Here is a 16,840-nt window from a genome sequence, read left to right as displayed (position 1 = left end):
TGACATTATTTTTCACTATGAAGCTCACCGTAGTTCCCCAGAACAGCAGTTAATCATGTGTTCATTGTAAAGTCAATAGAGTTCTAAATCTATCGGTGAGTCTCTCCATGTTGAGCATTCTGGTAATAAGACGTCCAATAGGATAATTTTTTTGTGTTTTAGCGCTCCCTTGTGTGCTATACCGTAAATCCCGAGTTGGCAGAAGAACGGTATGATGGCATGAAAATCGGTATAACGCCCCCAAAAAATGGTTGACTGAAAGAAGTCTGTTCTTTCGACCAATCGATTGGTAGACATTTTTAAAAGTGTATTTTCACACAAACACACTATTTGTTTTAATAAAACTATATGTTTGTCTGATGCCGTTTGATGAAATAACGCACAAATTACTCAAGAGTGGGTCAGAGATCAAGATAACCAGAAAATAAAAACCTTAACCTGACCAACCATCCTCTTCCCGCTCCTGCTGGCTTTCGCAGACTCTGCTATTACTCTCCTGAAGTAGCCGGTAATAGGCTAAACGAGGAGTCGGCAACCTTTCTCATGTGGAATGGCAATTTATCTCACCATTTCTACCAATCTGCATGCCAGTTATGGTTTTCAAATGCACATTTTCGTAGAACAGTTTCATTTAATGTATAATAACGCCTTCATATCAAAATTAGTCATGTGGTTAATCAAAATGATATTCAAATCTAAATTAAATTTATACAAGCCTAAAAAAGAGCTACTATTGTCATTGGAAACTATGTAAATTATTTATATATATATCGAGAGAGCGAGAGAGAGAGCGCGAGGCCCCTTTTTCAGGACCCTGTCTTTCAAGGATAATTCATAAAAATCCAAATAACTTCACAGATCTTCATTGTAAAGGGTTTAAATACTGTTTCCCATGCTTCTTCAATGAACCATAAACAATTAAGGAACATGCACCTGTGGAACGGTCGTTAAGACACTAACAGCTTACAGACGGTAGGCAATTAAGGTCACAGTTATGTCATGACGTTGCCCTCTTTGGGTACAGCAAGCCCCATCCCCCTCTCCCTGCCTCCTACAACTAGGCCTCTGTGGTCAGAGAGAGGTCATAAATTCCTGAGGAGATGATCTCCTCATGGCCACAGTATAGAGATAGAGTGAAGTTTCATAGAGAACAAAGGAATTTCTTCCACCTCACAGAACTTGAGGTCCGAACAACATTTATSTTCCGGAGAAGGTAAAAAAGATTGGTGAAGAATCCAGCTACGAACTGGTCCGTTGTTACAACTTGGGGAAGCTCATGGGAGACGGTGCGGCCACATTACCATAACGCTGTTTATATAATAGACTCAGATATGAGGTTTACATCTAATCGTTGTATAAGATGAATGAGTGAGGATGATACTGTTTGTAAAATTGTGTAATGTGATTTTGAACTGTTTAATGAAGGAAACTCCAATTCCCTTTTGAGTTTAACTAAATCAAAGGCCCGCCCATGAGCACAGTTATGGTCGGGCATCCTGGGACAGGCCCTTTTCTACCCTTCCGAATAAAACCCCCACTCGGGTTTTCTATCACCAGACCATGTTTCTCTCAATCACGAGAGGACAAAGGTTGCAGACCAGCTTACCTCGATAAAGAGAGGGCCAAGGTTTGAGACCAGACTGCTGAATCTTTTAACCATCCCACGTGGTTAAACTCTTAGACTATCGATACCGACAGAATAAGAACAAGTCTTTGATATTAATTACTAGTCTGCAGCTAGGKATTCGGTATCATTGAACGCAAAGAACGACAACTGCCGAAACACCTATCCATAACGACATGAATGAATGTCACTCTGAACTATCCACTCTAACCACGACAGAGAGAGCGAGAGAGACAGAGGACGGAAACTCTCCAACAGAAACTAACTTTTCAGCAGAGATCCCGACGACACACTGAGTGTATGGATCTGCATGGAGGAATGGGCCAAAATACCAGCAACAGTGTGTGAAAACCTTGTGAAGACTTACAGAAAACGTTTGACCTCTGTCATTGCCAACAAAGGGTATATAACAAAGTATTGAGATGGTAAACTTTGTTATTGACCAAATACTTATTTTCCACATATATTTGCAATAAATTCATTTAAAAATCTACAATGTGATTTTCCTGGATTTCTTTTTCTCATTTTGTCTGTCATGAGTTGAGTGTACATATGATGAAAATTACAGGCCTCTCTCATCTTTTTAAGTGGGGAGAACTTGGCACTATTGGTGTGCTGACTAAATACTTTTTTGCTCACTGTAATATTCAGGTTGAAGTCGGAAGCTTACATGCCCTTGGTTGGAGGTCATAAAAAACTCGTTTTTCAACACTCCACAAATTTCTTGTAAACAAACTATAGTTTTGGCAAGTCGGTTAGGACTCTATTCGTGCATGACACAGTGATTTTCCCAAATTGTTTACACACAGCAGATTATTTCACTATATAATTCACAGCATCACATTTCCAGTGGGTCAGAAGTTCACATACATAAGTTGACTATGCCTTTAAACAGCTTGGAAAATTCCAGAAAATTATGTCATGGCTTTAGAAGCTTCTTGATAGGCTAATTGACATCATTTCGAGCAATTGGAGGTGTACCTGTGGATGTATTTCAAGGCCTACCTTAAACTCAGTGCCTCTTTGCTTGACATCATGGAAATCAAAAGAAATCAGCAAGACCTAGAAAAAATTGTAGACCTCCACAAGTCTGGTTATATCTTTGGGACAATTTCCAAACGCCTAAAGGTACCACGTCCTGTACAAACAATAGTGTGCAAGTATAAACTCCATGGGACCCGCGCGTCACTAGCACCGTCAACGTCGGAAGGAGACCCTTCTGTCTACTAGAGATGAATCGCACGCACTTTGGGTGCGAAAGTGCAACTCAATCCCAGAACAACAGAAAAAAAAGCCAGATACGGTTTGCCAACTTCAGATGGGAAAAGATCGTACTTTTTGGGCAAAATGTCCGCTGGTCTGATAAAACAAAAATAGAAGTGTTTGGCCATATATGACCATCATTATGGAGGAAAAGGGGGGAGGCTTGCAAGCTGAAGAACTCGCACTCACCCACAACGTGAAGCACGGGGGTGGCAGCATCAGTTGGGGGTGCTCTGCTGCAGGAGGGACTCGTGCACTTCACAAAATAGATGGCATCATTGAGGCAGGAGAGATTTACGTGGATATATTGAAGCAACATCTCAAGACATCAGTCAGGGAAGTTCAAGCTTGGTCGCAATGGGTCTTTCCAAATGGAATGACTCCAAGCATACTTCCAAAGTTGTTGAAAAATTTGGACTTAAGAGACGAACAATCAACGGTATTGGAGTGGCATGACAAGCCTGACTCCAGCCTATAGAGAGTGTGGGGCAGAACCTGAAAAGCTGTGTGAGGCAAGGAAGGCCTACAAACCCTGACTCAGTGTACAAACCAGTCTGTGCAGGAGGATGGGCCAAAATTCACCCAACTCTATTGTGGAAGCTTGTGAGGGCTACCCGACACGTGTTGACCCAAGTTAAACAACATTTAAAGGCAATGCTACCAAATACTAATTGTGTGTATGTAAACTTCTGACCCACTGGGAAATGTGATGAAAGAATAAAGTGAAATAAATCCTCTACTATTATTCTGACATTCACATTCTATAAAATAAGTGGTGATCCTAACTGACCTAGACATAGAATTTTTACTAGATTAAATGTCAGGAATTGTGAAAATCTGAGTTTAAATGATTATTTGGCTAAGGTGTATGTAAACTTTTCGACTTCAACTGTATATAATAATATAATTATATAATATATATATATATTAGTTATTATAATAATATATATATATATATATATGTGTATTTATAACATACCATGCCAACACTTGTTAGAATTTGGGGTCACTTAGAAATGTCCTTGCTTTTGAAAGAAAGGCACATTTTTTGTCCATTAAAATAACATCAAATTGATCAGAAATACAGTGTAGACATTGTTAATGTTGTAAATGACTATTGTAGCTGGAAATGGCAGATTTTAATGGAATATCTACATAGGGGTACAGAGGACATTATCAGCAATCATCACTCTTGTGTTCCAATGGCACGCTGTGTTAGCTAATCCAAGTTTATCATTATAAAAGGCTAATTTGATCATTATAAACTTTTGCAATTATGTTAGCACAGCTGAAAACTGTTGTCCTGATTAAAGAAGCAAAATAACCGGGCCTTCTTTAGACTAGTTGAGTATCTGGAGCATCAGCATTTGTGGGTTCGATTACAGGCTCAACATGGCTGGAAACAAAGACCTTTCTTCTGAAATTCGTCAGTCTATTCTTGTTCTGAGAAATGAAGGCTATTCCACGTGAGAAATTACCAAGAACCTGAAGATCTTATATAACACTGTGTACTACTCCCTTCAAAGAACAGTGCAAACTGGCTRTAACCAGAATAGAAAGAGTGGGAGGCCCCTGTGCACAACTGAGCAAGAGGACAAGTACATTAGTGTCTAGTTTGAGAAACAGACACCTCACYAATCCTCAACTGGCAGCTTCATTAAATAGTACCCGCAAAACACCAGTCTCAACGTCAATAGTGAAGAGACGACTCCAGGATGCTGGCCTTCTAGGTAGAGTTGCAAAGAAAAAGCCATATCTTAGACTGGCCAATAAAAATAAAAGATTACGATGGGCAAAAGAACACAGACACTGGASAGAGGAAGATTGGAAAAAAGTGTTATGGACAGGCAAATCTAAGTTTGAGGTGTTTGGATCACAAAGAACATTCGTGAGACACAGAWTTTTTTTTAAATATGCTGGAGGAGTGCTTGACGACATCTGTCAAGCATGGTGGAGGCAATGTGATGGTCTGGAGGTGCTTGGTGGTGGTAAAGTGGGCGATTTGTACAGGGTAAAAGGGATATTGAAGAAGGAAGGCTATCACTCCATTTTGCAACACCATGCCATACCCTGCGGACGGCACTTAATTATTGGAGCCAATTTCCTCCTACAACAGGACAATGACCCAAAGCACAGCTCCAAACTATGCAAGAACTATTTAGGGAAGAAGCAGTCAGCTGGTATTCCGTCTATAATGGAGTGGCCACCACAGTCACAGGATCTCAACCCTATTGAGCTGTTGTGGGAGCAGCTTGACCGTATGGTTCATAAGAAGTGCTCATCAAGCCAATCCAAATTGACAACTAGAATGCCAAAAGTCTGCAAGGCTGTAATTGCTGCAAATGGAGGATTCTTTGATGAAAGTAAAGTTTGAGGGACACAATTATTATTTTTTTTATTTAAAAAAATGTATAACCCTGTCAACATCTTGACTATATTTCCTATTCATTTTGCAATGAATTTCATGTATGTTTTCATGGAAAACAAGGACATTTCTAAGTGACCCCAAACTTTGGACGGTAACGTAAACTCACGTAAAGTCGTACATCGCCTTGGTCCGTACAATTGCCCTTATTTTAGCGCCCCCAAAACATAATACTTCCAGATCAACTGTAATGTCAATACCATTGTAAAGCACAATTTCTCCCCTTTCCAACAAAATCAATTACATGATCTAAACACTGCCCGTTTCCTCATAATTCAAGCAGGCAATGAGCCACGTCGGGTCTTTTTAAAAATGGCGGGTGGGGAAGCGAAACTAATGCGAGATAGTGAGAAGGACAGATGTCGTGTGGGAAAGTTGCTTTGTTCACTCGATCTGTCCAACTTAACACCTTATCGCCTCTAAAATGTAAATAAAACACTATAAAGAGTTTATATAATGTGTCATTACATACCTATTTGAAGGTTTGTGTCGAATTTGAATCGGGTTTTTAGGGCGGTGCTAAAGTGATCTTAGAAGTAAACAGCGGATTTGAGAATGATGATCGCATGTAATGATGACGAAAAAAATTACTAGGTATCCCCCCTTACCCCGTCACTGTCCATTTCTTGTTTTTAAACGATGAGAGAAGTGCTACACCTGGTGGAGAGAAATTGTAAGACAGAAATAGTTGCTTTATGCGTGCTGTACGTTACGACATGACACGTCAAGATGTAACGGAGGGTCAGTTTTTTCAACTTTTCTCCAATACTATAGAGCCATTACCATGTCGATCAACGCTTGAATAGAAACCTAGTTCACACCCCCGATTTTGAAGTCAACCCAGTCACTACAGTCCCATTAGTTTTCTTTGTAGCCTCGTTTGAATGTCGCAGTTACGCACATTTGTACGGAATGGGGTGAGTTTACATTAGTGCTCTAAAAACATGTTTCTAAAAACACGTTTTCACTTTGTCAATATGGGATATTGTGTAGATTGATGAGGAAATTGTTTTATTACATTTTAGAATAAGGCTGGAATGTAACAAAATGTGGAAAAAGTCAAGGAGGCTGAATACATTCCGAATGCACTGTATATGCTTTATAATGCTTTTGAATGACACTTCCGGATTTAGTGGGAAATACCCGGGTTACCTGGTGGAAAAGTGATTTATTCTTGGGATGGAACATTTGTAAAATKTCAGGAAAATATTCAACCCTAGTCTTATCCTGGAGGAGCCTCAGTGATGCTAAACACAAGCAGGCAGAAGAGGGGATGTTCTGCGGGGAAGGGACAGATTATTCTGGTTCCTCTTTCTTTTCTACCCTTGGATTAGCACCAGGCGTATTCCCCGGCCTGTGTAGTTCAGGTCAGCGCCGCACACCTTGTTACATCAGGCTTCACGCTGAATGCMCCGCAGGTCTGTCAACTCTCATGTCCTCTCTGCTGGGCTGAAGCTGTAGTGGCCTGTCTCTCTCATACACTCCTATCCAGCCCTTGGGACCAGTGCCCTGACACAGCACCAATACAGCCACGTTACGTAAGCAGGCCTCCCTCTCCCCTCCTCTCCTACTGTCTTCTCTCTGTTCTGCTCCACTTGGCTGCAGGGCCAGTTGAGTGGCTGTGTATGGTGCAGTCTCATGAGGATCAGTGGCATTCAGGGTCATTGAACAAAACTGACATGATACTTTTTCCTGGTGATATTTTTCCTAATGAAGAAATCCTGATTTACTGACTTGATTATTATAATGGATGGGGTATTCAGGGTTGTAATTGACAACAGTAAGCTATGCTAATGATTACATCCCTGATGTCCCTTGAGAAGAGGGGCAATGGTATTTCCTATGGTTAGGGAAGCAGTAACCGGGTCCCAAGGACTAGGAATGATAAGTAACAGACATTGATCCAGCTTTCAACCCAACACTCTGCCTTTCCACAAGATGTAGCCTAGCTAAGACAGTTGTAGCATTACTGTTATTTTGGTTTTGCAAAAGTTGACCCCTAGTTGATCTGGCTGGCTTCACTCTATGCTCGCATGGTTTGCAGTGGTGGACCTTAACCTAATATATCCCTATTCCCCTGCCTCAATGTCCATCTCAGACAGCCTCCCTGCCATCACGCCTTCTCACTCAATTATTGCAATCCTCTCTAATGCTTTTCAATTAAACTCTCGGCCAGCTGACCAACATTAACATGGATACAATGTCTCGCTACTAAGCTCCACACTGCAGTAACAAACACTGACTAGACATACCTCACACTGTCGCAATGAGCTAAGAATTTTGGATGGAGAGAAAGAGACACAGAATGAGACAGTGGGAGGGAGTTCTATGTTTAGTGTTATACCAAACTCAGTAGAAGTTATTTTAATAAGACAATGATACCCCAATTTGATTACAGGCGTCAAAGGCATCCCTCTTATCGGTGTCTGAGGTTCTGTGCAGTAGTCACCACAGACTGCCTGGCAGGCAGGCAGAGCTACTGTGTGCACACACAGGCCTTGCTGGCCCCCTGCAGTGGTAGCTGTCAGTGTTGGAGCTAGCTACAACCCCAGAGAACAAATTAAGCGCCAGAAAGACTAAACTTGTCTATCAACTTTTAATGATAATGTCCCTTTCAGTACATTGTTCTCACAGTAGTTTTGTGGTACCTATTATTTTATTCCTGCTGTGTTTATAAGAAGTGCATGCCTGAGAGTAGGCTAGGCAGTTAGACAATGTTATGTACTATAGCATAGCTTTTGCTGTATAATAATCATGCAATCTTGGCGGGCCACTAGCTAGGTCTATTTCCAGCTCTACAGGGTCCGTGTCAGCAGCACAGGTTGTTGTTGCTGAGTGACTTCCCAGAGGCGTCATTATGATATGGCTGCATCATCGATTGGCTAAGCTCTCTGCTGCCCAGGACAGGAGTGTGAAGGAGGACAGGCTAGAGACACTTATTTGTCAGCTGGGTGGGTTTGCGCATGTCCATGTTGAGTGGCTGTAGTTGGTCAGAGAGCGAGATTCTACACTGTATCATTGCTATTGTATATTTTTAGCTGTGAAATGTGGCATTACTTGCCCAGTTTGGTTATAGAGCTCTTCATCGCTGTGCCGCTAAGAACATATGGAGTATAGCCTAGCCGCTGTGCTGTAGTCGTGATCAGTGAAATCTGTGTGCACCGTTGTCCTAGTCACTGCCTCTCAAGCTCCTCTCTCGCTCTCCTCTTCATCCCACTCTCAGTGAGTGGGCCCTATCAGCACATCGCACCCCTTCAGAATGATTGAGTGTCCAGGAGGGATTGTAGCAGCGTAATAGATTTGGGATAAATTCTGGTTGGGCTCTTAATCAAAGAGAGAAGGCAGAGAGCACAACATAAGGGAGAATGGGGATGTGGGAAGGAAGGTCTTTAGTTAGGGGCTTTGTTGAATTGCTGATAGACATAGAAAATCAAATGACATCAAGACCTTCACCTCTACCAACAATATACATCAATGGTTGATTCATTATTTATGGTAAGGATGACAGCTCTATATCTCCCACCACAACGGTGTGCTTTATCCTAAGATTAAAATATCTAGGGAAGACATGTATCCCTAAGCAAGCCCATCAAAATACTTGAGCACTGGCCTGCAGTTGAAAAGATGTTCAGCAACTCTTGGTAGGACAAAGGAGGTTTTCAGAAATAAATATTTTATTAAAATCTACAGGCCWGCAGTGCCAGTACTCTCTAATCTGTTTTTTTTTCTTATGGATCCTCATTAGCTGCTGCCTTACTTGGATCCAGCACAATTAAGGCAGTTTAACAATTTTAAAAACATTACATTCACAACAGATTGTGTGCCCCCTCAGGCCCCTACTCTACTACCACATATCTACAACACAAAATCCATGTGTACGTGTGTATAGGGCATATGTTATCGTGTGTTTGTATGCATGTGTCTGTTTGTTGCTTCACAGTCCCCATTGTTCCATAAGGTGTATTTTTATCAAATGTTATTGGTTGAATGAGTTACTTGATGCGGAATAGTCATGTCTCTTTGTAGTACTGTGGGCCTCCCATAGTCTTTTCTGGACTTGGGGGCTGTGAAGAGACCTCTGGTGGCATGTCTTGTGGGGCATGCATGGCTAGAGTATGATATAACCATTCTAATCATTATTGTGTAATACAGCAACACCTAAAAGGCTTAATTTAAGGATCAATATTTTTCAAATGAAGCCCAAAGCACATCCTCCTGACTATCTGTTTGTCCCGTGTGGCTCAGTTGGTAGGGCATGGCGCTTGCAATGCCAGGGTTGTAGGTTTGATTCCCACGAGGGACCAGTACGAAAAAGTATACACTCACTACTGTAAGTAACTCTGGATAAGAGTGTATTACTGTAAATGACAAAAGTCCCATATGGTTGATTTATCTCGCTGCTTACGAGGCCCAGGTAATATGAGGTCCAGGAGTGGAGAGAAGAGGCATTTTCATTAGGCCTATGTGTTGGATCAGCAGACTTGGAAGTGAATAGGAAGTGGTGATGGACGGTTGCTACTTTGTGGAGGTTGCGCGGGTCTGACCTCTGTTGTGGGTGTTCCGTCCGGAATATGGAGACAAGGATAGGAAGCCAATTTGGACTATTGAGATGAGTTCATCCTGTGTGTGGGCATGCATATTTATTCCAGACTTGTTTTTCCATTCAACCCTCTAAAATCTCAGAGACAAGCGTTCTAAATGTGAGACACCATAAGCGCAGAGTCACCCTGCTCATTATGCTATGGTTCCTGTCATCCCGTCTCTCTGCTGCGGCTCTCCCCCACTTTCTTTCCTTCCTCCTTCGCATGTCTGCAATAGCCTAGTCCAGTGTTTCTTAATACTGGTCCTGGGGACCCATAGTATTGCCCCAGCACTACCACAATTGATTCAACTAATTATTTGAAACAGGTGCTTTGGTGCTAAGACAAAAACAAAAACATTTGCACCCCTTTGGGTCCCTAGAACCAGGAATTGAGAAACACTGGTCTAGTTTAATGGGGGAAAAACACATTCAAGTGCTGGAGTGGGCTGGTGTGGATTACATGTTGACACTATCTGGYCACCCTGTGCCACTGTCCCCTGGTCCCGGGCCTCTTCCTTGATTCTCCTGGAGCGCAGCTCCCCGTGCATTCATGTTTCCACAGCATTTGGTGGAGAAGAGGAGCTTGTGTGTGTGTGAGCTCCCCATTCTCACGCTCTGCTGGTCTACCATGAGAGGAGAGAGCTCCCCCAGCACCCTGGACTCCAGTCAGGCACCCTGACCAGAACCTTGAGAACAACCATATGACCCTGTTGCACAGAGCATGACTGAGGGTGTAAATTAGGGACTCAATGGTCTCCATGTGATGTGTCTACAACTGTTGCTGGGAGTTAGAGTTGGTATGATGAGTGTTTTGTAGAAGGAGCAGTACAGTGAAATCCAAAATTGTGCACTTTTTCTCAKCCAGATTCTATTTAAGTCATGGTGAACAAAAGTTCAGGGTTCTAAGAATAGGCCTGTCAGTTTGTTGCAGCTTGTCTGCTGGATTCTTTTGATTGAAGTTGCTTCTCCACACTGCATTACTGCTTGTTTGTTCATCACAACATATTTTTGAATTCTCTCTCCCAGCTGAACCAACTAGCTGCATGGGCCTGGTTAGACAAGGTTGAGTATTAGATTCCTTGTAGCGCGGGCATCTACGGTCTCCTCACTCCTTCAACCAATAGTGTGTGGACTCCTATTACCACAGTGTTGACTGTGACCTTCCACTATTATTATATTAAGCCAAGCTCCTCCACTCCCACTGAACACAGCAATTGTCTGACAGATCAATTACACTGTCGACTCAAATGCCAAATGCAGTTAAAATTGTTTCCCCTGTGTTTTATATCATATTGTACACCAGCTGATGAAACTAACTGTAAAAGTGGGGGAAATTAAAATCAGTATTATTTCCTGATAGTTGCTGGCTGAAAATACAATCTACATTCAACCTTCTAATCATCAGGTTTGCATAGGCGGGAGTTTCGGCTTTCCATGGTGACATCACCATGCGGTAGGCTTGGGAGTTAGTGCTGAACCCAATTAGTCAATTGTTTAGTCGATTGTCTGGTCGAGCAGTAGCATACATACAGCGCATTCGGAAAGTATTCAGATCCTTTGACTCCGAGATGCTGGCCTTCTAAGCAGAGTTCCTCTGTCCAGTGTGTGTGTTCTCTTGCCCATCATAATCTTTTATTTTTATTGGCCAGTCTGAGATATGGCTTTTTCTTTGCAACTCTACCTAGGCCAGCATCCCGAAGTCGCCTCTTCACTGTTGACGTTGAGACTGGTGTTTTGCGGGTACTATTTAATTGAGCTGCCAGTTGAGGATTTGTGAGGTGTCTGTTTCTCKAACTAGACACTAATGTACTTGTTCTCTTGCTCAGTTGTGCACAGGGTCCTCCCACTCTTTCTATTCTGGTTAGAGCCAGTTTGCACGGTTCTGTGAAGGGAGTAGTACACAGCGTTGTACAAGAGTTCCTCTGCAGCATTCCACCAATCTGGCCTTTACGGTAGAGTGGCCAGACGAAAGCCACTCCTTGGAGTTTGCCAAAAGGCACCGTAAGGACAGAGTTCTTTAGGCGTGTCATGACTTGCCGTCTTGGATGGAGATCAAAGGTGCCGGGCTAACCAAAGGTTTGGTTTCAAAACCCTCCTCTCCTGTGGGTTGGCCAATTTAATGACGGTCGTAAATACCTGGCAGGAACTGTCTCTCCATGGCCATGCAGTATTGAGGGGAAAGAACCCTTTTGTTACAAGGAGATTCTTCCTGCCAAAACTACAACATCCAAAAGTGGAGAATGAAACAATATTCCTAAAACAAAAAATGTGGGAAATGGTCAGGAGGGACTTAAAGAACAATCATGTCAGATCATTTATTGTTTGGTGATATCATTAAGACACAATAATGGAAACATAGCAACTTTAAGAGATTCACAATGTATATGTCAGAGTTTCATTTAAATATTGTAAAACATAATGATTAAATATGAAACTATTTGTGAAAAGATAGCAATGTGATTTTAGCCTTCTAAATGAGAAATTGTATTTCATATAAAGTTTTATCCAGTCAGTAACCACARCCACGGGAGCACAGACATTATGCCGGCGTGATGGAACGCCCCCTTTGACCAGAGTGCTTAAAAAGGACTCGTAACAAAATTTACGGGAGACCAAAACATGCCGGGTTGCTGCCGGTGTGGAAAGTGGTCTTTGCTGTACCCTGAATGATCAACCATTGAGGCCGGACAGTGTGAAGCGGTGGCTACACAGCTGACAAATGGTTTAAAACTACAAGACCAGTACATTGCCAGGTTGCTACTGGCATGTAAAATGGTTTAAAACTACCAGAACAGTATGCGTGCAGCGCAAGCTGAATACATGACAAATGGTCTAAAACTACAAGACCCTCAAACTCAAAGAAGACTAGACATGCACCGCCTGCAGCTCTGCACGTAACGTAGTCTAGGAAACTTAACCGAAGACAAGAAAAGAATAACATTTCCCTATCAAATGACCATTGCTGTTCTCATTCTAASAGACACTTCCAGAACAAAGAAAACCTACAACTACAAAAGGACATTGTGACCTCTAGCGGACAACCAGAGACTCTGTCGAACTATTTGTCACAGACAGATCAAGCGATTTCAGAGACACGACAAGGACATACAAGTGTAAATATGTACAATGTATTCCTAAATTCGAATGAGGGGTTGTTAAGCTGCTAAATATTCATATTTATGATGAGTCTATTATTCAAATGTATGCATGTACGATAGATGAAACTCTGTCTCCTTCTCCCGCTCTTAATTTCCCCACCCCTTTCATTGTGTAACCAGCCATCATATCAGGTTAGTCCACTAGGGACTTTTCATTGCAAGTTAGTAATCAATTCAACCTATACTGTATGTGTTTATTTATTTCATTAGTTAATTATTTATTTACTAAGCAAATGTGTAAGTCAATTTTTTAAATAAATTTACAGAAAAATCAAAAAACWATTTTTGCTTTGTCAATATGGGGTATTGTGTGTAGATTGATGAGGGACATTTTTAGAATAAGGCTGTAACGTAACAAGTGTGGAAAAGTCAAGGGGTCTGAATACTTTCTGAATGCACTGCATGTCTGGATTTGATTGAATTTTAAAGCTGATCAAAGCTCTAAACTTGATGCTATCTGAGCCGGATGAGCAATATATTCAATACATTTTATGAGCCCTAGCCGGAAAAAAAGCCCAAATGATTGTGCCGTTACATATGAAATAGTCTACTGCACATTACAGAAAAACAAAAGCCTGTACTATATGGACTGGAATTTTGCACATCGTTCAAACCATGATAAAGAAGAGAACATGTGATTCTGGTGCGGCATGTGCGGTCTACAAATTATAGGCTAGCGAATGTGATTTTAATTTAGGAATATAATTAGGGCCTATTTGRATAACTAGTCGGCTGACGGATATACACACACACAATTCATAATATTTCCCCTAATGTTATTAGCCTACCTCTTTCTCTATTGTTGCTTCATTCCTTCCTTTCAACAGTTAAATTAAAATATGTTTCGTTGTCCTCCTCATCATCATTCTAATAACAAGGACTTCACTTCTCTTCAAAGATTGAATGGTTACGGGTCTGAATAAATAACTGCTATAGCCTACTGCCATTGCGTGTTCACTTTTCTTTCAAACTACCTGTGAGTTCTATTGGATGCTGTATTTAACATTCAGAAAAAAAGAGCTTTCGCCCCTCTTTGAATAGTCTACTGGTATAAGAAATGCAAAAAAAAAAGAAAAAGTCTAGCAAGCCATTCTAGTCCAGCCTTTCCTGCATTGGACTACACGAGCTAAGGAGTGTTTAAGGAGCACAGGTGCGTGCCAATTGCGCAAGAGTTTCTAARGCATTACCCATCATTAATTAACTAAATATAAGGCTAATACTGCATTGAATGTATAACCTGATAGAGGTAGGCTAGGACATCTACAGTTGAAGTCGGAAGTTTACATACACCTTAGCCAAATACATTTAAACTCAGTTTCACAATTCCTGACATTTAATATTTGTAAAAATTCCCTGCCTTAGGTCAGTTAGGATCACCACTTAATTTAAGAAMGTGAAATGTCAGAATAATAGTAGAGAAAATGATTTAGTTCAGCTTTTATTTCTTTCATCACATTCCCAGTGGGTCAGAAGTTTACATACACTCAATTAGTACTTGGTAGCATTGCATTTAAAATTGTTTAACTTGCGTCAAACGTTTCAGGTAGCCTTCCACAAGCTTCCCACAATAAGTTGTGTGAATATTTGGCCCGTTCTGCTTGACAGAGCTGGTGTAACTGAGTCAAATATGTAGGCCTCCTTGCTTGCACACGCTTTTTCAGTTCTGCCCACAAATGTTCTATAGGATTGAGGTCAGGGCTTTGTGATGGCCACTCCAATACTTTGACTTTATTGTCCTTACGCCATATTGCCACAACTTTGGAAGTATGCTTGGGGTCATTGTCCATTTGGAAGACCCATTTGCGACCAAGCTTGAACTTCCTGACTGATGTCTTGAGATGTTGCTTCAATATATCCACATAGTTTTCCTTTCCTCATGATGGCATCTATTTTGTGAAGTGCACTAGTCCCTCCTGCAGCAAAGTCCCCCCACAACATGATGCTGCCACCCCCGTGCGTCACGGTTGGGATGGTGTTCTTCGGCTTGCAAGCCTCCCCCTTTTTCCTCCAAACATAACGGTCATTATGGCCAAACAGTTCTATTTTTGTTTCATCAGACCAGAGGACATTTCTCCAAAAAGTATGATCTTTGTCCCCATGTGCAGTTGCAAACCGTAGTCTGGCTTTTTTTTGGGCGGTTTTGGAGCAGTGGCTTCTTCCTTGCTGAGCGGCCTTTCAGGTTATGTCGATATAGGACTTGTTTTACTGTGGATATAGATACTTTGTACCTGTTTCCTCCAGCATCCTCACAAGGTCCATTGCTGTTGTTCTGGGATTGATTTGCACTTTTCGCACCAAAGTACATTCATCTCTAGGAGACAGAACATGTCTCCTTCCTGAGCGGTATGACGGCTGCGTGGTCCCATGGTGTTTATACTTGCGTACTATAGTTTGTACAGATGAACGTAGTACCTTCAGGCGTTTGGAAATTGCTCCCAAGGATGAACTAGACTTGTGGAGGTCTACAATTATTTAATTTTTTACTTCAACCTAAGTGTATGTAAACTTCCGACTTCTAGATTTATATAGCCCTATATATACAGTTGAACAGGATCATCTATTTTGGAAGCAATTTGAATGGAGTCGATGGAGAGAGAGAAAGACTGCGAGATAATTCTCACGCGTGCACTGATTTAAAGCAGCGATATTCAAGAGATAGGCTGTTATTTAACTTTGCATTTGCAATTTAAAAAAAAATCCTATCTTTAATTAAAAAACAAGATGACCCTGAAAGCCAGATGGAGATGGCTAAATTTGACATGCATTCAGTCTTTATATTACTGTAGCATGTGCCAGTGGTTCCCAACCAGGGGCACTAGGACCCCTGGGGGTACTTGGCTTATCCCCAGGGGGTATTTGAAGACTCATGAGTCCATAGGGTCACAGGTAAAATGCACATGAGGGGGTACTTTAGGGGTACTCCGGGCAGATCAAAATTCAGTTGGTGGTACAGTAACCAAAAAAGGTTGGGAACCACTGGCATAGGCTATGCTGCAGCAAACAAGAAACAAGAAAACGACATGCATTGTGAACTGCGCTCCATACTGAGACAGGCTGTCGGCACCACCCTGAGCGTTGATTCATCAGAAGGAAGAGAAGCCAGATTTAGACATAGCATATCATTTAAAAAGCTCAATTTCACACCATGCTGTTCATATAAATAATTTATTATAATTTTCCGGTTTCTCGCAGTTATTTATCCAGGGAAAAGGGAGTGGATTTCGGCAGTAAATCCTGGTAACCAGGTTTCCTCCATTCAACCCTAGGTAAGACCCTGTTTTTTAAAGTCACTTAAGAGTTTTATAATCACAGTGCAGCGAGTTAATTCACTTTTACTTACAAAGTGCCTAAAAATGTCACAGTGTCCTACCCAAGACCACAACAGTGAGAAGTTTGTGTTGAACTCTTGAAGGTAAGCTACTTTCGTAAAAGAGAAACCATCTGGGGTTTCACACTCAGGCAGGTGTGACCACCAGTCCCTCTCTCTAACCAATGTAGGGCGATGTGTAGCTTATGTTGACCCGTTTTGGTGTGTTTATCTCTGGTCTTGGAGAGCGTCGACACACAGATTAGAGTTGAAGCTTTGAGACAGCTGGCTCTCCCATGCACAGCTGTTGATAGGGTAACCCTCTGACATCTCTAGGGTGGTACAGGGTACACGATGTCACAAGTCCAGCAATGGAATATATACTCCGCTCACATGGTCAGCAGGGTGCTGCTGGAGTGATACCCAGCTATACTGTTACTCACTCAGCTATATAGTTACCCAGTAAATCATTGAACCTCCT

General features: G+C 41.7%; 1 protein-coding gene across 6 annotated transcripts in view; it reads right to left on the bottom strand.

Annotated features, from left to right (window-relative positions):
* Positions 1-16,840, bottom strand: part of kcnab2a (potassium voltage-gated channel subfamily A regulatory beta subunit 2a) — a 131,220-nt gene that overhangs the window by 48,621 nt on the left and 65,759 nt on the right. The gene's annotated exons all lie outside the window — the stretch shown is intronic.

This window comes from Salvelinus sp. IW2-2015, linkage group LG1 (genome assembly GCF_002910315.2).
Source record: "Salvelinus sp. IW2-2015 linkage group LG1, ASM291031v2, whole genome shotgun sequence".
NCBI lineage: Eukaryota > Metazoa > Chordata > Actinopteri > Salmoniformes > Salmonidae > Salvelinus > Salvelinus sp. IW2-2015.
The sequence above is the reverse complement of the archived record's forward strand: the minus strand, read 5'-3'. Positions and strand labels throughout refer to the sequence as shown.